General features: G+C 39.7%; 1 protein-coding gene across 5 annotated transcripts in view; it reads left to right on the forward strand.

Annotated features, from left to right (window-relative positions):
• RAB27A (RAB27A, member RAS oncogene family) overlaps positions 1-26,092 on the forward strand; it is a 77,423-nt gene that overhangs the window by 11,190 nt on the left and 40,141 nt on the right. The window contains exons 1-3 of one of the 5 annotated variants that reach the window (XM_030318138.1): positions 3,249-3,266; positions 5,355-5,426; positions 6,002-6,116. The exons of 1 other annotated variant lie outside the window; for it this stretch is intronic. The gene's annotated coding sequence lies outside the window, so the exon portion shown is untranslated. Of the gene's footprint in view, positions 1-3,173; positions 3,267-5,354; positions 5,427-6,001; positions 6,117-22,388; positions 22,443-26,092 lie in introns of those variants that run through there. 3 more of the 5 variants (XM_030318139.1, XM_030318137.1, XM_030318140.1) reach the window with 3 other exon arrangements.

Here is a 26,092-nt window from a genome sequence, read left to right on the forward strand (position 1 = left end):
TTCATCAGAATGACATACACAAGAAAGGAGGGGGAGCGATTAATTATTGAGCACCTGCTGTGTGCGAGGAACCATGTTTGAGACGATTACTTATCTCATTTAATTCCCACCACCATTCTGCTAGGTCGGTATTATTATCCTTATTTTACAGATTTGGAATTTGAGGCTGGTAGAGGTTAAACAAGATCTTCCCTACAGGTTGACACAATTATAGTTGTAATTGTGCATTTTGCTATCTGTTGTCTCCCTAGAACAGCTGCTCTCAAACTTTATTATAGATAACTGGGAATCCCCTGGGAAGCTTGCATTTATAAATGTAAATTCCCTAGTCTCTTTCTCAGATCCTAATTTAGAGGCCTGGATGGAAGCCAGGACTTTGGATTTTCATGAAGTACTCTAGGTGATTCTGCTATCAGTGGGCTGCAGACCATGCTTGGTGAAATCCTGTCCTGGCTCCAACCCCAGTGGTTGGAACTGGGTGCTCCTCAAGGTTTTGATGAGATTGTGTGGGTCTCCAGTGTTTCATGCACTCACAGGCCTTGGGCACCTTGTTAGGGATGTTGGCAGAACAATATGAGCATGGGAGGAGGGAGTTTGGGAGCCAGTATAGTGTCTTACATTTCTGCTCTACCTCTCACAGGGTTCCCAGGCCATGTTTTGGTTTTGTGTAACTTGATCCTTCCTGTTATCTACCCAAACTGTGCAACTTTTCTCATAGCAACTTCACCCTTGTGTTGATGGGGTGCACAGTTGTGAGCAATTTCCTCCAGGCTGTAATTAATATCTATCGAATAATGAGTTGCTTCAGCTTTTGAGGTCAGAAATGGTGTTTCATCTGTTTGATGATAACATAGATCCCTTATTTTTCAGGGATGGAGTTGGCATATTTAATGAATGAGTTGTCAATCCATTAGGACACTGAGTGATTTGGTTCCATTATGAAGGAAAAAAGTAAGATGCAAATTAAAAAGAATGTCAGGTGTGATGCCTGATGGCTGTCTTGGTGGGGTGGCTTGCTGATTGGTCCATAGGTATGGAAGCAGCTACTGACATAAATACCCCAGGTCTCCCATAGTATAAAAAAGATGCATGTGTCAAAAGATGGCAAGAACCTCCTAGGACTTTGCCCAGTGGAGAAATTAGCAATATTGAAATACTAAATTTCTCTAATATGTCTTAGTTCCTAAAATAAAATTGTGTAGGGCAAGGGCAGAAGGAAATTCACAAAAGCACACATTTCAGTCTCCTGAGATCTACTGTATATAAGGCAAGTTATTTTTGCCAGTAAGAAAATAACCAAGTTACAGGGTAGGTATCTAAGAATGATTTGCCACTGATACTAGAGTGGATAATAATATGTAACTAGTACAGTAGCTCGAGCTACCACTTATTGAGAGCTTGTTATGTGTCAGGAAGTATACAAACATTCTCTCATTTAATTCTCACCAGACTTTTAAAGTAGATATTATCCTTTATATTACAGATGATGAAGAAAGCTCAGAAGGATTAGGTAATCTTCTCAGGGCTGGGACTGAGGTGTGCAGGGGTACAAGACTGTCAGTGCTAAAACTAAGATTATCCTGGGGAAACTGAGGTGGTTGGTTACCCTGAGTGTCACCCAGCGCACTGACCCACAGTTGATAGTTAGGAAGTAAGCCCAAAGTGTTCTGAGGGGTCAGACAGATGGCTCATATTGAAACTTGCCTATCTGCCTCACAGAGAGGTTTTCAGGACATTTCTGGGCGCCCAGTTTCCTCCATTTTACATGCAGTTTTAATAAGCTTGATTATTTGGTTTCCAGGTGCCTTGTCAATTAGAAACTGAACACTGGAAGGGGAAGGGGTTATTCTAGAAAGGCACAGGGATTACTATGGTGAGGGACATCTGGCTGAAGGTGGGAGCAAGGAGAATGAAGTATAAATGAGTAAAAGATGAAATCAATGCAGTGGTCAGGAGGCACTTATTACGGGGCAAACATACCTTAAAAATAGCTATTATTGAGCACTATGTGCTGAACACTAGTTTAAACACTTATAGGTATCACATAATTCAGCTTTTGCAAAATAATCCCATTATTATCTGTTCCACAGATGAGGAAACTGAGGCACAGAGAGGTCACACAGCCAGTGAGTGGTAAAGCTGAGATTCAAAGTCTCCAGAGCCCAGATCCTCAACATCCTGCTTCATTGTAGGTCCTAGATGCTGAGGAGATAGCACAAGTCAGTGGTGTTTATTGTGATGTCCTGAATTATCTAAGAAAAAAATTAAAGCATGGACATTACATTTTATAGTAGTTCCCCCCCCCTTATCTGTGGGGAATGTGTTCTAAGACCCCCCATGGATGCCTGAAACCGTGGATAGTACTAAACCCTATATATACTATGTTTTTTCCTATACATATATACCTGTGATAAAGTTTAATTTATAAATTAGGTACAGTAAGAGATTAACAATAAGTAATAATAAAATAGAACAATTATAACAATATACTGAATAGAAGTTATGTGAACATGGTGTCTCTCTCTCAAGATATCTTATTGTGCTGCACTCATCCTTCTTGTGATGATTTGAGATGATAAAATGCCTATACAATGAGATGCAGTGAAGTGAATGACATAGGCTTTGTGATATAGCATTTGGCAACTATTGGCCTACTGACGAATCATTAGGGATCATCTGCTTCTGGGCCATTACGGACCCCACATTCCTGAAGCCCTGGAAAACAAAACCATGGATGGGGTCGGTGTACTACTGTATTTTGTATTAATTAATTTTTTTAAATTTTATCAAGGTTATACATGGACATAGTGCTATGGGCCTGTTACAAAAAAAACATCAGTTCCTCCCCACCCCCGCCAGCTCATTTCCTGCTCCCCAGAGATGACTGCTTTCAATTCTTGTTAGTAAGATGACTCTTGCTGGTAGTTACATCCCTTGTCTCTAAATGACATACTGATATTTCTGTGGTCAGTTTTCAGTTTTAGGCATTATTTAAATGCCTATGCCTAGACACTTTACCATGGAAGAAGAGAATGTTAACTCATTTCCCCACCTCCCTCTACCACACACGCCTGCCTCTACCACACATGTATGCCATTTCCGTCCCTCCTCTCAACAGTTACGAAATAGTTTTAGTCAGATCAGTATGTCCTGGGCTTGTTGTCTTTATCTTTAGGCCTTCCCTCCGGGGCTGGGCAGATTCTCCAGAGAAGAACATTTGAACCACCTGCCTGTGGAGGATGCCTGCATTCTGGAAGTTCCAGCATGTAGGTAGGGGTGGAGGTATATCAGTATTTAGAGGATTAGGACCTAAGTAGACTCCCATTGTTTTTAGCCTTAACTTTACCCTCCCTTTACCTCCGGGGTGTTTCTACAGAATCTGTGATGAGTTCCTTTTTGGCTTTCCCTAGTGGCAGATAAGGGGCCACCTTTCCCAGGTCTGCTGTTCAGTTACCTCTTATCCATTTACTTTCTAGCTTCCACATTTTGTAACTGTTCTTTCCACTCACTTTGTCTTTGTTTGTGTCTAAAAGAATAAAACCCAGCTTTTTATCGTTATGTTAATGAGATTTGGGGAGGTAGCAGAACTAAGGTGTGTGTTTAGTGTGCCACTTTATCCTGATGTCAGAAAGTCATTTCAGAAAGCTTTCAATGTAGAGGAGGTAAAAAAAGTTTGTGTTGCTCTAATGGGAAGACCAATAGTTCTATAAAAAATGGAAGCTTTACTTGATACTCAAAGTGTATTTCTGGGACTAGAACCATCAGTATTACCTGGGCATCACCTGGGTGCTTGTTAGGGAGAGTCATGGGCCCTACCCAAACTTACTGAATCAAAATTAGCATTTTCACAAAATCTCTAGGAGAGTCCTATGCATTCTGAAGGTTGAGAAGTGCTAATATGAAACTTTACTCAACTCCTACTGTAATTAGGATAAGTTAATTCTAATGAGTTTTAATCTGGAATTTAAAAGTCTTGGTACATTACCTTAATAAATTATTCTCTGAATTCTAGAGGTTGCTGTAAGATAATATAGAGGAGTAAGTTTTCATGAAAATGTACCTTTTCTCCCTTAATAAACCATGTCTGTAAATCTGAGTCAATATCAGATGTGAACCAAAAATTCCATGCCATTTGCCACGAGAGATGTCAGGCTGGTTATGTTCAGGCTTTTTTAGTTGCCCACAGTTCTTGAGGTTGGTGATAAGATTTTATAGATTGGCTAGGTTGAGTTTTCAGTCACACATCAAGCTGCCAAAGTGAGAGGGTGGCTTCCCCTAGAGGCAAAGGATACATTAATTAGTTTATGCCCAGCATCTGACCCAGTGAAAGTATATGCTCAGCAAGTGACTGTGGGATGAGTGAACTAAAGAAGATACAATTCTTGTCTTCAAGATATTCACCAACCAACACAAAATAAATTGGATGTCACCATACAGGGTTGACCAGCTCTAGGAGAGCATAAGCACGGAGAAGAGGCATCTAACTTAGCATTGCTGGCACAAAGAGGCAAAGGGCTATATGTTTTATGTTTTATTTTTTTTTTTCAACGTTTTTTATTTTTTTTTATTTTCGGGACAGAGAGAGACGGAGCATGAACGGGGGAGGGGCAGAGAGAGAGGGAGACACAGAATCGGAGGCAGGCTCCAGGCTCCGAGCCATCAGCCCAGAGCCCGACGCGGGGCTCGAACTCACGGACCGCGAGATCGTGACCTGGCTGAAGTCGGACGCTTAACCGACTGCGCCACCCAGGCGCCCCAAAGGGCTATATGTTTTGATGAACCAAGCTTGGATGGTTTAGAGCAGTGGCTCCCAGTTTAATGTGTATTAGAATCACTTGGTGGGCTTGTTAAAACACAGACCCTCTGGCCATCCTGATAATTTATGATTCAGTAGGCCTGGGGTGGGCCTAAGGATGTGCATTTCTAACCATGTCCCAGGTGATGCTGATGATACTGATTTCACATTTTGAAAACCACAGGTTTTAGAGAATTATAAATAGTTCTTGTGGCTGGAGTCAGGGGGCTAGGAATTGTAGGTGATACTGAAAGCAGAAGTCTAAGAAGTAGGGATTTCATTGTGGAGGTTGTGGGGAGTCATTGACAGGTTTTATAGAGGAGAGTGATGGTTACCCATTTGCAGTTTGGAAAGATCATTTTGGTGTGGTGTGGAGGATGGATCAATGGGGCCAGAAAACCAAGTAAGTGGTTGATCATAGCCATCCAGATGAGAAAAAATAAAAACTTGGAATAAAGGTGGGATGCAGAAAGATCCCTGGGACTTGGTGGCCAGATGGAAGTGGGAGGGGAAGTGAGGGGAGGAGTCAATTTGGACCATCAGATTTCTGGCTGGGTAGGTGTTGGGATTGGTTACTCAAGACACAGAGAAGGCGGCCTGAAGCAGAGTCTGTGAAAGAAGAGCAAAGGAGGTAAGTTGAAGGAAGGACATGTTGAATTTGAAATGCTAGAAGAAATCTGGGTGGACCCTTCAGTAGACAGTTTTATTTATGAGTTTGGAGGCCAAGAGCGGGAGGCTGGTAAATTATCCAGCCCCATAGTTTCTGCCACTTTGATTTGATCTCCTGTGTTGCTTGTTTAGATCAGGCATTGAATTTGTGAAGAAACAGTGTTAGTATAATTTTTAAGGGCCTGGAGAATGCAATACTTTGAAAGATTCTTTCTCAAGAAAACAAATGTTCCAGTCTTTTGACTGGAAGAAAACAGAGTTCGTACTAGTCTTCTTACATTAGAAGAGGTTAATACAGCTGCCTTCTGCTGAAAGGCCAGTGGAATTGGGTTTTAGTAAGCTTGAAAGGAGCAAAATCACTTGACTGGTCTCCAGGCCATATGACAAACAGCTGAGACTAATTAGCTGGATTGTGGGTTTTTACAGAGATGCCTGATTTTGAAAGTTGATGGAGCAGACTGCTTTTCAAAAGATTCTTTTGAAAAACTTTTATAAGTAGACGATTCTGACTTTAATATTTCTCTTTACATCACATAGACAAAAAGTAATCTTTTTGAAGAGGACATGTGATTGGAAGTTGTCTAATTGTTGAAGTTTGGGAACAGCATTTCTAAAGTTTTAGAAGAACACCCAACGATTTATACTCCATCAGGTATAGTTTTGTGTTTATCTTTGTTTTTTGGTTGTTTTTTTTTTTTTTTTTGGAGAGGTTTTGAAAATTGCCAGGCCAATTTTCATGTGCTTAGAGTATATGCAATTTGACATAGAATACCATTGCACATATTAACTTTTTTTTTTTAAACCGAAGACTTCAAGACACCTGCTAAATTTTGGGGGTGTGGTTTTAAAGTTGCATTTTCCATTACCAGAGAATGGGTATGAATACTGACTGCATTTTTCCTTTCTTTTCTGTGCTTCAATACAGTAACATAGGTTTTTTTCTCAGTTAATATATTGAATAAGGGAGCTGATTAAGGACTTGAATTTGCTTCCAGAGTCTTGCTCATCCTCTGAGGATTTTATTCACAAACATTCATGCTTATTGGGATTTTGTTGTTAATATTGTTAATAGCTTTAATGAAGGAAAGCTTTATGTAAGGACGTGTTTTTGTATAAGGTATATTTCTTCTGTAAATTAAATTTGCCCCCGAATGTTAATTTTGTTTGATTTGGCAGTGGCATTGTGGTTATGTAAGGAAAGGTCCATATATTTTAGAGATGCTTAGTGATAGTATACAGGAGTGAAAGATCTGGGGACAGGTCTGCTGGGAAGTTGCTTACACAGTTCTCTCTACTTCTGGATATGTACTAGTTTGCAAGGACTGCTGTCACAAAGCACTGCAAACTGGGTGGCTCCAACAGCAGACCCTTATTCTATCAGGTCCAGGTGTCAGCAGGGTTCATTCCTTCTGAGGGCTGTGAGGAAGAATCTGTTCCAAGCCCCTCCTTGGCTTATTGAAGGCCAAGTCTCCCTGTGTCTCATCTTGTAGCCTTCGCTCTGTGTGTCCTTCTGTGAAGAAGGAACCTGGATACAGACATGCAGGTCATGCAGCTGATTGGTATCAAGGCAGTCTCCTCACCTCCGCTCCAGGGTGCTGACCATCACCTCCTTTTGTTTTCTTTGCTGCAAGTTCAAGCTTTTCTCCTAGCAGTGAATCTAGAGCTCCTATGATCACACATCACCGTGGGAAAGAACCTTGATTAAAAATTGACTTTCTCTCTCTAGATTCTTGAATTATAAATACAAAAAAAATAAAAAAATATTTTGGGGGGGAGAGTTTATTCATGAGGCGTCTTATCCATAGAACATCCAGGTTGGATTTAGTACATTCCAAAGGAGTTTATCCCCATCTTGGTTGCTTTCTGTCTCTTACCGCTTTCTTCTTGTCCTTTCCAGTGTTGAGGGACCCAGAAGCCATTAGAATACAAACACCAGTTTTTTTTTTTCACTTGCCGCGCCCACAAGACAGGAACTGTGGCAGAAAATGCTGATGAAACCTTGCGGCCTGCAGGATGGCACCATAGCAACCAAGATCTGTGCATGTGTTAGCAGGTCCCAGAACCCAGGGCTGACTCTGCTGATGTTCCAGCTTCTGCCCTCTCCTGACCCTCAGTACCTGTGAACTCAAAGAGGAGATGCTTGCCACTTCCCTCTGTTTCTGTTTTCTCTGTATAGGATTAAAGCTTCCTGAGATATCCGTTCACTTTTGCTTTCATTCCTTTCCTCTTCCCTCTGAACTGGGTTGATTTATAGATAGAGCTCCAGGCATAGCATACCTGATAGCTGATGAGTCACGTAAAGCCCATTAAAAACAAAAGCTGATTTCGCAGAAGCCCTAATTAATTTGTTCTGTCTTTGCAAGAGGACGTCTTCCTGCTTGCTTCTGTGCTCCTGGTGTTGCTGCGGTATGGCTGGGGCCCTGTCCTCTCAGCAGTGGTGGGTTCCTTGAGGGTTGGAGGGTTGGGAGAACGTGAGTGAGATCAGGGTGCTGCTCATGAGATGAGTTTGCATCACTGCTGGTTCTCTGGAGGCAGGAGTCACTTTGCTGAAATACAGATAAAGCTTATCCTTCCAAGAGCTGAGTGCATCAATTTTTGTTTGTTGGTTTGTTTTGTTTTCCCCATTTCATACTCTATTAGGCATCTCTTCTCTCTGATGTAATCTGAGCAGGGAACATTTAGCTATGAATGCTAGATTGGATGGATCCCTGCTTTCACAAGAAGGAGGAAGTCCAGATTTCTATAAGCTGGCACCTCTGTGCTTTGGTGACTATGGACTATTGTTGAAAAAATCTCCTTCCTAGTGTCCTTCTTGGTCTCTCTTGATTCTCAAGAGTCATCTTCTCTCTCTTACGGCCTTAGGAAATCAATTCTGTTGATCACTCTAAAATCCATATTGTTAACACTGATTTTTCTTTGGAACCTTACTCTGTTTTCCAAATGCCAATTAAACACAACTCCCTGGAAGTCCATCATGTCTAAGGGACATTTAATTGGTCCTCTGCAATGTAGTAGAGTGTGTTTGGGTTCAAATCTTGGCTCCACCGCTTACTGGTTGAGTGACCTTGGAGAAGTTATTTAACCTTTCTGTGTATCAGTCTTCTCATCTGAAAATTAGAGCCCTCATAAGGTTGTCGTGAGGATTAAATGAGTTGGGATTTTAAAGGGCTTAGAAAAGTGCTCAGCGTTAGTTATAATGATCATTTCAAATTGTTTTTGCCTGTTTTCGTTAATGATTATACCATTCATTCTGTTACCAAAGGAAAAGTTTGGGTTCTTTAACTCCTATACCAGTCAATTGAGAAGTGAAACTGATTTTTCTACTTCATAAATATATCTTGAATTAATCCTTGCCTCTTCATTCCCACTGTCACTGACAGAAGTCAAATCCCTACCTCTCCCATCCCTTCCTGACCCTATGTTGTATATTCCCAGTCTCCGCGTGGCTGTCCGAAAGATCTCTCTAAGGCACACACCTCATGCTCCTCCCCTTCACAAAAGTCTGCAGTGGCTTTCCGTTGCCCAGATGATAACACAGACTCTTTATGTTATGGAAGACTCCTTTCAGGCCTAGGGGGTTGCAGAGTCTGTCCCACCTTTGTAACCTCTGTCTGGGCACCTCCTCCAGTCCCCATGCACTGGTCTAGCCATCCATTTACTTAGGTCCCCTAAGTGCACTATACCCTTCTCCTTATACCTCTGCAAGTACAAATGCCTTCACTCCACTCCCATCCTCTCAGACTGTCTGTCACCTAGGACTTGCTCCCGTCTCATGGCTGTAGGCCTTGTCTGGTTTTGTACTTTGAATGCCAGACAGCCCTTAGCTAATTCCATCAACAGTGATTTGCACCTTTCAGATCGGCATCAATGATCATTTTGTTGATAGTTTCTGTTATCTTTAAAGGGTGATGCTTATTTGCCATGTGAAGTCCTTGACCACATCCTTCTGTGAACTGTGTCATTTTTGTCCCTTCACTTGTGTCACTTGTCCCTTTGTGTACCAATTTTAGTTCTTGGCTTGGATGCTGCTCTGCGAAGTTTTCCCGATTACCCCACGAGGCATTCTGGGCTCTCCTTCTAGCCCTTTCTGCCCCAGCCCTCCCACCTACCCAGCATACTGTGCATATTTCTATTACAGTTCTTGTTTCACTGAAACATTGCATCTTGTTCACTGAATGTTTTACTGTTCATTTCCACAGAGTGCTTCTTTTAGACTATTATTCTTCCAGAGCAATGTTTTCAGTCCTTCACATAGTGGTGAGCACATGGCATGTTCTCAGTGCTGGCTTATTAAATGCATGATGTTTAAACTGATGTGCTTATAGGTGCTGCCTGAATTTAATCATCAGAACCAGGCTGTCCCTCCTCAGTGACTTCAAGCTTTTCTGGTAGACCTTTTGATTGTTGCCATAGGCCATTCTACTTATCAAATTTTGAGATTATTAACACCTTTTGGGTTGGTATGTATGTCATTTTTCATTTAATTTCAGTTATATGTAAGGGACATTTTGTGGAGTTTCTTGGGAAGTACTTCCATACCTGACCCAAGTAGTACTACCCTTCCCCATATCCTCCTGTGCTTTGTAATTTTTGTCGTTCACATTTGTCAATTGAGCCAAGTTTATTTTTCTCTAAAACACTTAAATGTTCTGTTTAAAAAAAATAGATTTTGCCCTTGTCTAGTCTTTAATAGTTCTTAAAAATGTGTAAAAACTAAAAGTGATTAAGGGTTTGTAGAAATCACAAAATGAAGACCCACTTTTTTTTTTTTTTTAATGCTGTTGTAAAACTTGTTCACTGCTGCAGTGGCTTGGGAGCTCTTTAGAGTCAGGTATAGACTCCAATACTATATTTTTTTGTGATATTTAATGTGCTTTTATTAGAAATAAGACTCTAGAGCTTTGTTACAGAGTTGCTTGCTGATTTCTATTTCCTTTGCATAAGTGTCCCTTTTCATTTCTAGGTATACCTTGTCTAACATCCTTGGTCAAATAGATGCACTTCATGGAGTTAAATGAAAGAGATGTTAGGATAATTGCATAGGCCATCCTAAATGGAGTTTAGAATTTGTAGAATTTAGAAATGTAGTTTCAAAGTGATATGATCACTCATTTACTAGCAGAGGGAGATGGCAGATTTGGGTAGGGCCTCGAGCATAGCCCGAGGCAAGAAAGGTGAGGAACCTGTTTGATACTCATCTTCAGTCATTTCTCCAAGTATCTGGAAAGGACCTTGTCTTTTTTTTTTTTTTTTTTTTTTTTTTTTTTTTTTTTTTTTTTTTTTTTTTTTTTTTAACTGTAGCCTCCTGGGTTGTATGTGTATATGGGCAGTGGGGTAGGATGGGGGCAGTGTATGGATGGGGGTCCATGGATCCTTCAGCTTTTTTTTTTACCTCTCCTGTTCTACACCATTGGACTAGAGTGCTCTTCCCCAGAGAATGCTAGCCTTATAGGTACTGTTTAGGACTGCACAGTACTTAGAGAACTTCTGCATCCCAAGTCCCCAAACCACTCATCTACTTCCCAGAAACCTCCCCTAACCCACCTGATCCATATCAGGGTTAAGTGTTAATCTCATGAGATCCTTCCATTATGCCTACGATAGGTAATAACCATACTTGGCATCTTGTTTCGGTCGTCCCTGTCTTCTATTAGATGGTAAACTCTCTGAGGGCAAGTGCTGTATCTGTCTTATTTGCATTTCTATCACCTTGCACAGCATGCAGTGGGTACTCACCTATTAAGGGATTATAGGATTCTTTATTCATTTGTAAAGACAGAACCTGCTCCGACTTCTCTAGAGGTACAAACCCTCTTGATGCAGCCTGGCAAAAAATCAGATTTGCTCACCCCACCTTATTTATTTTTTTGTAATTTAAGAGTGAGTGTAAGAGAATGTGAGTGGGGGAGAGAGGCAGAGGGGCAGAGAGAGAGAGAGAGAGAGAGAGAGAATGAATGAATGAGAATATCCCAAGCAGGCTCCATACTCAGCCTGGAGCCCGATGTGGGGCTTGATCCCAGGACCCTGGGATCATGACCTGAGCCAAAATTAAGAGTTAAACACTCGGGGCGCCTGGGTGGCGCAGTCGGTTAAGTGTCCGACTTCAGCCAGGTCACGATCTCACGGTCCGTGGGTTCGAGCCCCGCGTCGGGCTCTGGGCTGATGGCTCAGAGCCTGGAGCCTGTTTCCGATTCTGTGTCTCCCTCTCTCTCTGCCCCTCCCCCGTTCATGCTCTGTCTCTCTCTGTCCCAAAAATAAATAAAAAAAAGTTGAAAAAAAAAATTAAAAAAAAAAAAAAGAGTTAAACACTCAACCGACTGAGCCACCCCAGCTTTAAGCAAGAGGAAATGCCAATATTTTCCCCTCTGTCTCCACATTGTTTGTACTATATCATCATTGGGGCTAGTCTTACTTAGATTCTGAACCACGGTTTTGAGGCATGGCCTGACCCCTCTGACTGATAATGTTGAGTTATAGAACATATATAAGTAGCATTTTGTATTTCTCTAAAATGCCTATTTTTGAAATGTTACCTCTAATTGGTGTGTTATAATGGGGGAGCTTGAGCTCTAGTGTTTAAAATCAATAATAGTTTTGAAAAGAAAATTTGAAAGGTAGCTAATGACTTTCTGATATTTCTGTAGGGAGTGAAACACTATTTCACTTGAAAAACTTTCTATAATAATTACTTCTGCCTCTAAAACACTGCATCTTAAGTAACCTTTTTTTATTTAGCTTCAAAAGAGCAACTTTATATAAATGTAATGTGTTACATTTGAAGATTAGTTTTGGGTAATCACCTCAAATACCTGGTACTTACTAGATATTTCATTTTTTATTCTTTCAAATAAATATGAGTGACTCTGAGAACTATGGCCTTTCCTGCACCCCTCCCAGGATGGGAATGACCTGGGTAGAGAGTATAAATTTAAAAATCAGGAAGGGGGGCGCCTGGGTGGCGCAGTCGGTTAAGCATCCGACTTCAGCCAGGTCACGATCTCGCGGTCCGTGAGTTCGAGCCCCGCGTCAGGCTCTGGGCTGATGGCTCAGAGCCTGGAGCCTGTTTCCCATTCTGTGTCTCCCTCTCTCTGCCCCTCCCCTGTTCATGCTCTGTCTCTCTCTGTCCCAAAAATAAATAAATGTTGGAAAAAAAAATAAAAATCAGGAAAGTTAGAGAAGAAAAAAAACAACAACTAGAAAGATCAAAGTCACAATAAATGCAAAAGCTTGTCAATTACTTGCTTAAAAGAAGCATTACATAATTTTGCGTAATTACAAATAAACACCAGATTGAAAGAAGCATTACATAATTTTCCCAATAGATGCCAGAACAAACTTCATAAAACTGATACTCTTTTGTAATACTTATTCTTAGAAAATTAGGAATAGATGGAGAACTTCCTTATCCTGGTCAAGCATCTACCAAAAATCTATAGCAAATGTAATTATTTTTTTATTTATTTATTTTGAGGGAAAGCGCAACAGCACGTGGGAGAAAGGGCGGAGAGAGAAGAAGAGAGAGAGAATCCTAAGCAGGCTCCCTACAGTTAGCACAGAGACTGATGTGGGGATGGAACCCATGAAGTGTGAGATCATGACCTGAGTCAAAATCAAGAGTTGGATTCTTAACTGACTGAGCCACCCAGGTGCCCCAGAAAATGTTATTCTTAATGGTAAAATGTTAGAATCAAGACAGGACTGTCTATTAAATACTTTGGGACATCCTAACTGGAACATATAGAAGATATATACATTTTTAAAAGATGTCATAATAGTGACAAAAATATAAAGTATCCATAAGTCTGAAGATTTATAAAGTCTTTATGAAGATATAATTTATTTATTGATAGCATTTTTAAAAACAAAGAAGGCTTAAATAAATGGGAACAGTAAAATGTACATGCACAGGTATGTTCAATATTGTGAATGTGTCAGTCTTCTCAATTTGATCCATAGATTTTTCATGCAGTACCAATCAGAATTCCCGTAGGGTTTTTGAGGAACTTAGATCAAAGTGTGAGAGGTTAAGAATGTCCACAGTAAGGTGGAGGAGGCTGGACCTCCCAGATACTAAGTTGTACAGATGATCCTTGACTTAGGATGCTTGGACTTAGGAGTTTTGACTTGATAGTGTGAAAGCGATACACATCCAGTTGAACTGCACTTTGAATATTGAATTTTGATCTTAGGCTAGGGATACAGTAAGAAGTTCTCTTCTGATGCTGGGTAGCCAGAGTGAGCCTCAGCTCCCACTTGGCCACATTCACAAGGGTAAACAACTGATACACTTAAAACCATTCTGTACCCAGATAACCACTCAGTTTTTCACTTTCAGTACAGTATTCAATTACATGAAATATTCAACATTTTATTATAGACTAGGCTTTGTGTTAGATGATTTTGCCCAATTGTAGGCTAATGAAAGTGTTCTGAACATGCTTAAGGTAGGCTAGGCTAAACTTTTTTTTAATTTAATTTTTTAAATGTTTATTTTATTTTTGAGAGAGAGAGAGAGAGAGAGAGAGCGCGCGAGAGGGAGGGAGGGAGGAGCAGAGAGAGGGAGACATAGGATCCAAAGCAGGCTCCAGGCTCTGAGTTGTCAGCACAGAGCCCGATACGGGGCTCGAACCTATGAACTGTGAGATCATGACCTGAGCCAAAGTCGGACACCCAACTGACTGAGCCACCCAGGCACCCCTAGGCTAAGCTTTGAAGTTCAGTAGATGAGGTGTATTAAGTGTGTTTGTGATTTGAGATATTTTCAGTTTGCGAGGGGTTTATTAGACATAACCCTATCATAAGTTGAGGAATACCTGTATAATGAAATCATAGTGATTAAGGCCTTGTGACATTGGCCCAGGGATAGTAAAAATGATCAAGGAACAAAAGAGCCCAGAAACAAGCCTTTATAGAATGAATCACTAGGGAAAGGATAGTTGTTTTTTTTTTTTTTTTTTTTTTTTTCTTCTTCAGTGAATGGTACTATGACAATTAGATATCCTTCAGGGAAAAATAATGAAATTGGATCCCTACATATACCTTAAAATGTTTTCAACAGATTAGAGACTTAAATGTGAAAGGTAACATGTTTAGGGAAATAATGTAGAAGAACATCTTTATCACTTTAGGCAAAGAAGGATTTCTTTTGACCAGTTAAAGAGCCATTAAAAAAGTGAAAAGATGAACTACGAACAGGAAGAAGATAGTTGCAACATCTGTAACTGACAAAGGACTACTATCTGGAATATGTGAAGAACTCTTGCAAGTCCATAAGAAGATAACCCAGAGGAAAAATACAGAAAGGACATAAATATGTTTCCAGAAGAAGAAATTGAATGGCCAACAAATTAAAAAATATGCTCAACTACATTTGCAGTCAGAGAAATGCTAATTTAGATAACAGTATGTTACTATTTTGAAAAGTCTTACAACAAACAGCAGATCTTGGTGAGGATGTGAAGTTGGGAGTATAAAACAACTGCATTGGACAATTATTTGGCATTATCTTGTATTCTTGAGCAGGCACATACCTAAGCCCCAGGAATTTGACTTTTTGGTGTTTACCCTAGAGCAGAGCTTCCTCTCTCATATGCCCTGAATTGGCTGAGATGGGTTGAGATATTTGAAGCCCTCTTCCCCCAGGATGGGTGAGTAGATTCTGGCATTGCTGGAGCCCCCAAATCTGTTGCCTTTGATCATGAGCATTTGCTCCAGCTTGTCATACAAATAGCAGGCAAAAGGTTGGAAAACACTTTTCTAGACAAACTCTTGCTAGCATGTATCAGGAGATGTGCACACACATAATTTATAGCAATACAATATTGTTCCAAATGAGAACAAAAACATGGAGGATATGGTTTAGTTCCGCTAATTCTCATCTGAAAACCCACAGGCATTAAGTAATTAGAGAAGGGTTTTGGCATGTCATTTCTTAACATCAGCGGTAAAAGCGGTAATAATTGCAAGCCAAGTGAGACAGGCAGAGAAAGAAGCTGAAGGAAAATTATGTTTTTTTTCTGGCCAGTATTTGTTTTCATCGACATGTAGTCGGATGAGTGGTATATGATGATGGGCAAGATCTGAGTTTTGAAACTGAGCAGATGCCTTAATGATGGCTCCCCGAAGGAGAGAAAGTGGTGGAGGCAAAGTGACATCCAGCTGTCTTCCCTGATATTTCCCTCTTACTCCCTGCCAGATAAAGTACCATACAACAGGGGCATGATGTCTGCAAACAAAATTTTGTCAGAACAGTAGGGACTGGCCATCATGTTCCATGTAATTTTCTTTGGCTGAGAATCCCTGCTGTGATCCTTGGTCTTATGTGTTCCCTCTCCTGTGGTGGGTACAGGCCTGGCCTTCTTTTTTGACCCTTCACCATTGGTTCTTCTGACTCTATACCAAGGACAGACATAAATGTGGGACCATAGGGAATGGAGAGGGTTTTCGGCATTTCTCTGTGGTGCAACTTTCCTAATCCAAATCTCATCATCTTTCCCCTCCAAAAACCTGATCCCCACCACAGAAACCTTATGTCCACTCCAACTTTTTCCCTTCCCCCATTTCAATGGCCTCTTTCTGTCTGCAACACTACTTCACCCACTGTGATTCTTTGGAGTGCTTTGTCTGCTACTTTCTCTTCAACCCACTGTGGCGCTGCATTAAATTTTTAAATTAATGTCTCTTGGGCTCCTTCCATCTCATTCCCACTGCTGGTGCCTCTATCTAGGCTCTCATCTTTAAAGAGTGAGAAGTGATACAAAGGACAGCTGCTACCATGAATCCATTTATCTTTCTCATTTGTCATGGCGAAACCCTGGACTCTGAACCTAGAATCAGAGAATAGAATGTTTTCTCAGAGACCATGGAGTTGAAACCTCCTTATTTGATATTTGAGGAAACAAGGCCTAGAGAGGGATGGTAGTAGATAGTATTAGAGATAGTAGCAGAGCCAGAACTAGAAACCCATCCACTGACAGGTTAGTCATTCAGCCCTCTTCAACTTGCCACATTACCTCATAAGCATTCCTTTGAATTCATAATTACTTGTCTTCTGTCTCTCTGACTAAATTTTTAGGTGAAGAATTATTTCTTAGTCTTATTTGTAGCCTTTTCAGTATTTAACAGGGCTTCTCAATACTTGTTAAATTGAAGTCAGACCATGCCCTTGTACCACACATACGGTCTTCCCTATTCCTGACCACCTCACTAAATCCTTCTTGGCTTGGAAGGTATTCAGCTCAGACCCTGGTTCCTGCTTGAAGCCTTGGTCAGATAGTTTCCCCGCCTTTTCTGACCTGCCAGAGTCTACTTGTCTTGTAAACCACCATCTTACTGTACCTAGCAGTTTATAGTTTATAAAATACATTCATGTAATGTATCCTTTAATACCAACAATAATCTTGCTAAATATTCCCGTATTGAGGAAACAGTCTCAGAGAGGTTATGTGACTTGCCATAGGTCATACAGCAAGAAAGTATGTAACAGAGTTCAGGTCTTCTGACTTTATGCCCTTTGCACTTTTGATGTCCTGTGCTGGGTGGTCTATGTGGCATACTAGACACTTTGCTTCCTGAGAATCTTATTTTTCCTGTGTTGAAAATGAATTCATTTTATTTCCTCACTCCAATACCAACTTCTTGAGGGGAGTGGCTGGGTCACATATTTCTTTCATGCCATTCATAGTTGCTAGCACAGTACTGGGCAACATAGAAGTTGTTTAAGTATGGTTAAGTTGAAAGCAAATACAATTTAATTTACCAAAAAAGACCAGCTTTCACTAGAGTTCCAAGACCCTTTTTGAGTCACCCCTGAATGAAATCAGCAATGAACAGAGGGAACCAGAGGAAGGAAGAGGCTGTTAGAGAAAGCCAGATGGTAGACATAATTAGCAGTTGGGCGACAGCTGGCCTGTTGTCAGTCTGGTGATGAGGGGTGGTAGACCAGCAATACACAAGACCATCCTCAGGAATTGTGCAATTTTGCTGAAGACTTTAGACACTTTCATGAGAAAGGAGAGAAGTACTTAGAAGTAGCATAATACAAATTATGTATTGCTTAATACAAATTAAGCAGATAGAGTACTCATACATATTGAGAAAATGTTGGTTAAAGAAATATCCAGAGTAGGATGTGGCTTATGAAGACAGGTTTCCAGGGTGAGAGTGGAGTGGGTAGAGAAGCATTTGGCTTGGTTTGTGATCATTCCTTTACTACCTGAGGCTGTGAGAAAAGGGACATATAGGTAAGCATGTTTCCTTTAAAACAACTTTCCTTCCCTCTTCCCTTCTATGGCAATCAGTAGGGCACCCCTGAGCCCTGGTGTCAGAAGAGAAGTGAGCTCAAATAATCACACACCATCTGTGCATAGAGATGTGTTGTGATGACTAAATCCATGGATATCTCTGGGACTTTCTCATTTCACATATTCTTGTGCATTTGCCCCATAGATTAGTGAGATGGTTCAGAAATTCCACTACTTGGACAACCTAACTATATTTCTAAACTATATTAATTTTTCTCAAAAGGATCACAAAAATGCATTAACATCACATGCCCCACATTTTGGTTTGGAAATCACACTGCATCTCCTGAGTTCTGTAGCATTTTGCATCTGAATAAAATGTAAAACCTCTTCTGCTAGAATGCATATGAAAGATGTCCAATGTCCTAATGGTAGAAGCCTACACATGTTCTTTTATGAGCTTCTGTCTCTTAAGGGAACATAAAATTAAATCATTTTAGATTAGTAGTAATAGAACTTTAACATCTGTTCCTTCCTGTGTCAAAATGTCCACAGTGTAGAATTACTTAATAGGAGCTGAAGGAATGTGTATGTCAACTACTCAGAGATGCCAGCAATTAAGGGAAATTATTTCAAATCAGAAATTGTACTTTATATGCAGTAGACTCTGAAATGTAAGTATGTAAAACCTTTTCTGTGACATTCATATATGAATTTTTAAGGTAATTTCTCATTAAAAGTTGATTAATATCATTGGGGTTTATTGTTAGAAGTTTTAGTTTATTTTCAATGCTTGATACCTATACAGCAATTGTATTTTTATGTGATGTGCAAATGTATATGGGAAAGTTCTAATTTAAAAAGGATACCAGGGGCACCTGGGTGGCTTAGTCAGTTAAGTGTCCAAGTCTTGATTTCAGTTCAGGTCATGATCTCATGGTTTGTAAGTTGGAGCTGCAAGTTCAGGCTCCTCTCTCTTTGCTTCCGTTCCTCCCTCCTTCCCTCTTTCTTTCTCTCAAAATAAGCTAAAAAAAAAAAAAAAAAAAAAAAAAAAAAGGATACCATTGGTAACACTGTTTTTTGTCTTTTTTTTTTTTTTTCAACGTTTATTTATTTTTGGGACAGAGAGACAGAGCATGAACGGGGGAGGGGCAGAGAGAGAGGGAGACACAGAATGGGAAACAGGCTCCAGGCTCTGAGCCATCAGCCCAGAGCCTGACGCGGGGCTCGAACTCACAGACCGCGAGATCGTGACCTGGCTGAAGTCGGACGCTTAACCGACTGCGCCACCCAGGCGCCCCTGTCTTTTTTTTTTTTTTTTAATGGAAGCATAATTCCTGAGGTCTAAACATTCAACTTAAAAACTTTTACAGTCAAACTTGTGGGTATGTGGAAGTTAACTTTATATTTAAAAAGTTGACTTATTAAAATATGATTATGGAATTGTGAGATTGATTGTCATGGTGGCTTATAAAAACTTTTTCTTACTACTTTACAGTTATCTCTCATATATGTAGAATCTCATTTCATCATCATTAAAAATTTTAATATCACTTGTTTCTTTAATGTCCTCCAAGCACTCAAAAAAATTTCTAAAGTTGTTGCTTATCAATTTCTTAAAAATTCATGGATACTTACATTCTCATGGTATTTTGTCATGTGCTTTATGCTCCTTTTGTCTATAATTCTCTTTACCCTATTGACTTGTTCTCTTGCTGATTCAGTCAACATTTTTATTTTGTGTTAGTAAATTTATATTGAGTTTTTTTTATCCATTCCTTTTTAAACAAGGTCTTCTAGATTTTCTTCTGAGTGACCATCTTGCCCACTCACTTTAGCCCCAATATATTTAGACTCCTGCCTTAAAATATTATTGAGAAAACAGGGACTTGGTTCCCATAGTGCCCTTATCTTAGGCTTGGCTGATGACAAAGACAGGTATGGCTTTGGGGAACCAAATGGTAATCTGGACGCTTGGCCTTCCATATGCCCAAGGTAGGAAGAGGAAACTTAGTGAAGGAATCTGGTTGGAACAATTAGGGAGCCTTTGAAATTGGATGGGCTAACAGGAGAGAGCAACCAGATGGAAAAAAATTGCTCTGACTTAGAAGGTAATCTCTCAGGTTTTTGATAAAACCGCAACCACTGAAGGCCTTTTCTAGGTGTTGTCCCTACTGTCTGTAATTAGCTAAAATGTCTCTCCAGTCTCTAGGACTACATGTTCTCCTGAATTCCTGGGACACTCTTCCACAAATCCATAAACCACTTCTTTCCTTTTTGATCTGTTCCTTACTTTGTTGGTGTTTGACTTTGATGTGACGTTGACCACCTGTCTGGGAACCTCCATTTGTATTTAGCCCCTTGTGTCTTGAATTGGTTCTGTGCCACCTACACATGAGCCTGCGTGCTCTGGTAGGGAGGATAAGAAGTTGTTCTTTTCCCATTTTCCCACCACTCCTTTCTCCTTCCCTGGAACTTTTGAATAGTTTAAAGTAGCAACGTTTTCATGACATAGCCATTAGCTGGAACAAAGCATTTTGTGGATAAAATATAATACTGGCAATTTTTCCTGAATTAATAGAAAAAAAATAAAGTTAGCAGAGAGAATTTTCAGTTTTTCTCTATCACTATTAAAAAGAAACTTTGTGCCTTTTTATGCTACTCTGGTTATAGTTTAGTATAAAGTGGCTTTGGATATAGCACAAAATAATAGCTTCTTGAGTTTGTTGAGACTAATCTGGATATATTTTCTGATGGCCTCAGTGTGTCCATTTAGTCCCATTAGCAAGGGATCACCAAGGTAGCTGGTTATAAACATCCATCTAACAATTCTCATTTTCAAGGACACTGGTACCTGTCCCAAGGTGGGGTGTGACGGGTGCTGCTTTTTTGTTCACTTTTGGCCAGTTCGGTGTGGATTTTTCCAGGACTTTTTAGACTTAGACCCATAGACCTTCATTTCCTGTGAGTGACCCAATGATCATTGTCTCCAAGACTCTATCTTACCAACTTACCTTAATTCTCTCAAGCTTTAGGTACCCCTACTTGGAGTTCTCATCAGGGACACCCAGTATATTTTAGGTTTTCCCTCCCAGGTGAGATGAATCCTAAGAATGTGGTAAGTGGGGGAGATCTGAGAGGTGGCATCTTAAGGAGATGTTCAGTAGAAAAGCCTAGCAGGCCTTACAAAAATGTGTTGTCGATCTAAGGCTAAACACCTTAGGCAGACAGGAAGTGTTTGTGTACAAAGGCAAATGAGATGATTCAGTTGGGTGGAAGGTAGAGCTTTCCTCACTGGTTTCCAAATGTGTGCAAAGGACCCTTGATAGTCCTTGTGGGGGCCACAGGCTTTGGAGGTCAGGTATCATGTTCATCTTATTATCAGAATGGTTCCACTTTCATTGGTTTTGTATATTGGAGTGCCATGTAAGATTTCATTTGAAGAAACTTGCTAAAGATAGTTTGCAACTGGCTGGACCAAAGCAATTTTTTGAGGTAGTGAAAGGTTTACTGCAATGACCTGATGTAGGTTTTCTGAGACCCTGTGCAGGAGTATCCAACAGGCTGTGAAGATACTAATCTGCAATAGACAAGAAGTAACCCAAACTTAGAATAGCTCAATCATATTTATAGAAGTCAAACAAGAAGCTCTCCAAACATAAAATCATCTCTACAGTGATCTGTAATCAAATGTTTTGATGCAGCATATTGTGTTCATTCCTTATTGCTCAATTGACTGTCCTAATGGGATGGAAGCAAACATGCTAAACAGATGTGCCTCAGCCTTGCTGTCATGTACGGAGAGTGGCTCACATATGCCTCTTTAAATAATTTCACAAGAGTGGACCCAGGGATCTACTCTGAATTTTAAAAAAAGAGAAAGAAAAAGGAGAGAAAAGCCTAGTGCAAATTACAGCCTTCTCCATTAATAACACATTTATAGATATTTCAAGTAACATATATGCTCTAAAGACAGAAACAAATAACTTAGGCAAGCAGTATAAATGAATAATTTGGATGTCTCTAAATCTGCTATATAACTTGTGTGACTATACGAGTTTTTATTCCAAATCAAAAAAATAAAGGTAAAACAGACCTTTGAATAAAAAGTTACAGAACTCTTAAAGTACCTCCATGGATCTCAGTGTTTTACATAACACAAAGGCCACAGATTGAATGCCTCATGAATAAGGACTGCAATGCCTTGTTCTTTTATGATGCTTTATATTCATCTTCTTTAAGATATTATCTTGTACTTATTTTATAAGAAAAAATCCAGTTTCTTCACACCTTTCTCAGAAACAGATAAAGTAGTAAAATGTAAATAAAGGTAATATCAGATTGAAAAACATAACTAGCATACAACTAACAGGGTATATAGATAATTTTCAAACAGTCATGGAACATTCATAAAACTTAAGAAATCCCTCAAAATTTGATATTATGCAGAACGATTTTGCTGACCCAAGATGCAATAAAATTAGAAATCAACAGCAGTAGCTAAAAAGCCAACTGTGATCATACAGGTTAATTTAGAAATTGGCTGGATGGTTGCAAGTACATTGTAGTTTCTTGGTCCTTTTGCATAAGTAAATCCAAGGCACACCCCATTCTATAAACAGCTGCTGACAGAAATGCAAACAGTCCTTTCCAAGACTGCACACTGAATGGGTGGAACAAGGAAAGACTTCCTGAGAATCCATAAGAAGTATATCCGATTAGACCTTGTCAATTGGGTGAGTTTCTTTTCTTTCCTTTTGATTCAGCTATTAAAGAATATGATACTTTTTAGGGAGCAATTGAACACATGTTCTAAATACATTACTGTAGAAAGTAGACTTGAGAAGGACCCAAAAGACCTATAACCAGCTGTCTGTAACTTACTGACACCCAGTGGGCAAGGCTGAGAATCCTCATGTCATTGTTTGGGTTGTGCTAAATCATCAGGAAATAGCTTGATTTTCTGAGCCTATTTCAATGTTCTTTTTATAATTTTTTATTTAAAAAATCTTTAAAATTGAGGTATAATTGACATTCATTGTATTAGTTTCAGGTATATAGCGTAACTTTTCAATTTTTGCATATGTTGCAAAATGATAACCATGGTATGTCTTGTTACCACCTGTCCTATATGGTGATAGAATTTTTGTGTGATGAGAACTTTTAAGATTTACTCTCTTAGCAAGTTTCAAATATGCAATACAATGTTATTAACTGTATTTGCCATGCTGTATGTTACATCCCCAAAACTTATTTATTTCATAACTAGACATTTGTATCTTTTGACTTCCTTCACCCATTTTGCCCTCCTCCACTCCCTGCCTCTGGCAGTCACTGATCTGTATTCATGAGCTTGGGGTGTTTTTTTCCCCCACATATAACTGACATCATGCAGTATTTGTCTTTCTCTGTCTGACTTATTTCACTTAGTATAATACCCTCAAAGTACATTCATCTTGTCACAAATGGCAAGATTTCCTTTTTTATAGCTTAGTAGTATTCCTTTGTGTGTGTGTTATATTTGTGTGTGTGTGTGTATTGATATCATTTTCTTTATCATTTATCTTTTGACAGATATTTATGTTGTTTCACTATCTTAACTGTTGTAAACAATGCTGCAGTGAACATGGGGTGCATATATCTTTTTGATTTTGTGTTTTTATTTTCTTTTGACAAATACCAGAAGTGGAATTATGGGGTCATATGATTGTTTTATTTTTAATTTTTTGAGGACACTGTATACCGTTTTGCTCAGTGGTTGCACCAATTTACATTCCCACCAACAGTGTACAAGGGCTTCCTTTTCTTCCTACCTTCATCAACACTTGCTATGTCTTAACTTTTTGATAATAATCATTCTAAGAGGTATGAGGTGATATCTCATTGTGGTTTTGATTAGCATTTTCTTTGATGATTAGTGACGATGGACATCTTTTCATGTACTTGGTGGTCATCTGTATGTCTTCTTTGGCAAATGTCTATTCAGGTCCTTGGCTCATTTTTAAATCAGATTATTTGTTTTGTTTTGTTTTTTGGTGTTTTGTTGTAGGACTTCTTTATATATTTTGCATATTAATCCCTTAACAGGTATATGATTTGCAAAAGTTTTTTCCCATTTAATATGTTGGCTTTTTATTTTGTTGATAGTTTCCTTAATGGAGCAGCATTTTTTAAAAGAAGAAAGTTGGTATATGGTAAGAATATTTACAGCTGTTTAAACTCAGGATGGACTTGTATCAGTATGTTGCCTATTCATTAACATTATGGGAAAACCAAAACTAGCGCAGTACTGAGAAGAATTTATGTTCCTGAAATGGCTCTATTCCCAGGAATAGATGGGGCAAATCTCTTTTCCTTATTGGAAAAGTAGAAGTCCTTGAAGACACAGCAGCACTTGAGCTTACTGAGAGGGTCCAATACCTTGAAGTTAACATGGCAACTCACTGTGTTATAAGGAAATGTGCATTCATTGACTGGCATTGTTGGTGTAAGGTCAGTTTTTGCACACACAAATTGGTGTTGGGGAAAAGTACCTGAAAATGAGAGACAGGAAAGCCAGAAAGGGGAAAAGAGAGTAGAGAGGTCATGGCACAGGGGTAATTATTAGCAACAGGGCTGTTAGAACCCAACATGGGGGGTGGTTGAGGGTGGATGTTAGACTATGGAAAAGAAAACCAGTTATGAAGTGATGGAATCCTGTGTGTGTTAATAAGCCACCACGTAACCAAAGAGCATATTCCTGGGGGCTGAGAACAACCAAGCTCTGATGTGGTCAGCAGGGATGAGGATGTGGGGTAGGTAGGACAAAGGAGAAGTGGAACCATATCTGGAACATCTTAGTAACCATTGTAAGCATCTGTGTGCCAAACCAAGGGTTCAGTTTAGCCTTTGGAGTAGGGTATGTGGGATGGGAGCTCCCAACATTCACAGTTCCTGCAAGTATGTAGGTCATCACAGAAAAGTTAAAGTATGGTCCCTGTCCTTTAAGAAATCAGTGAAATGTTTTCACTATACTGTAAAAATCACCCTTATAAACAACATTGAAAATAATATCCTAGTGTGTAATTGGCTGGATCTGGAAGGGCAGAGTGGTATTTATTCTGGACACACTTTACCTACGCGGTGAATAATACAGAGTGCTCACGTTCTCATTTTTTAAAAAAAGGCAATGATAATGGAGCTCTTCACTTCCCCAGTTATTGTCAACTCAGGGATATTTATCTCACTGTTTTTATTATTTGGACAGTGATCCTCAACAGGTCTTCCTTCTTCTAATTCCTAAATTTTTTCTATCCTAATATTTTTCTTGGAATGAAAGAAGCATCATTGCTACTTCACAAATTAAAGTTGTTTGCTCCTTGATTTGGCGTGTTTCTCCTGACAGATTAACACCTTTGCTGTGTTGCAGTACACGAAAAACTTGCAGCAGGTGAGAGGCGAGAAAGAGCCAGGCTGTGCTGGTCAAAGGCCTCACCACACATGTCCCATGTTCTGGGAGGACAAGTATTGGGAGAAGCACCACTGACTCCATTTCTAGGTGAAAAATGTAAAGGTGTTGTGTGTTTTGTGACCTTGGAAATGCATATTCCAATATCAAGTCCTGCAAGTCTACATGATTTTTTTATCCTTGCAGTCCTGCCTGGGGTAGCAGTACTGTCATTCGTAGTATTTCTGCCTCTGAGTCCAAGCCCAGAATTTGGTGGCACTCCGACACAACCAAATGCCATCATTTAGCTTGCGACAGCAGAATTCCTTCTGTCAACCAGTTGACTTGCAGATAGCCCACCTTCCAAGTAGCTGAAGTCCCTCCTCCTTTTCTATTTTTGGAAAACATTTTCACTCCATTCTTGGAGAGTTTTATAAAGTTTTCAGTGTCATTCTTAAGGTATTGTGGAAAAAGTACCAGGCTTAAAGTCGTAAGATCAGTGTTCAAGCTTTAATCTGTTGTAATCATACGAGAACTGTGACCTACTGATAGCTATTAGGCATTTTGCTACTTATTTTACACAGGTAGGTGGTGGCGTCCTGTTGTTTGAATATAGGAGGCCCTGACTCCAGTGTTTGTTAACATCATCTTCTATGTGCTTTTAAAAAGCAGCCTCTGTGTCGGAGTAGACTTTACAGATTTTTCACTTCTCTCAGATTCTTAATTTCCAGCTTCATGGTGTCATTAAGAAGCACATTTAGCCATGGATTGGATGTTGCAGTGACATATGGTTGTGTCCATTATGGGGCTGCTTTCACATTGTTTGAGATATTACTCAGCAAACCAAACAGCCACTCCTATTGCCATAGTATGGCCTATATTTTACAAACGACCTATTCTACAGCGTGCCCTTTCCTTGTTACCTTGTATCTCTATAAAACAAGAATTACTTATCACAAA

Source organism: Lynx canadensis, chromosome B3 (genome assembly GCF_007474595.2).
Source record: "Lynx canadensis isolate LIC74 chromosome B3, mLynCan4.pri.v2, whole genome shotgun sequence".
NCBI lineage: Eukaryota > Metazoa > Chordata > Mammalia > Carnivora > Felidae > Lynx > Lynx canadensis.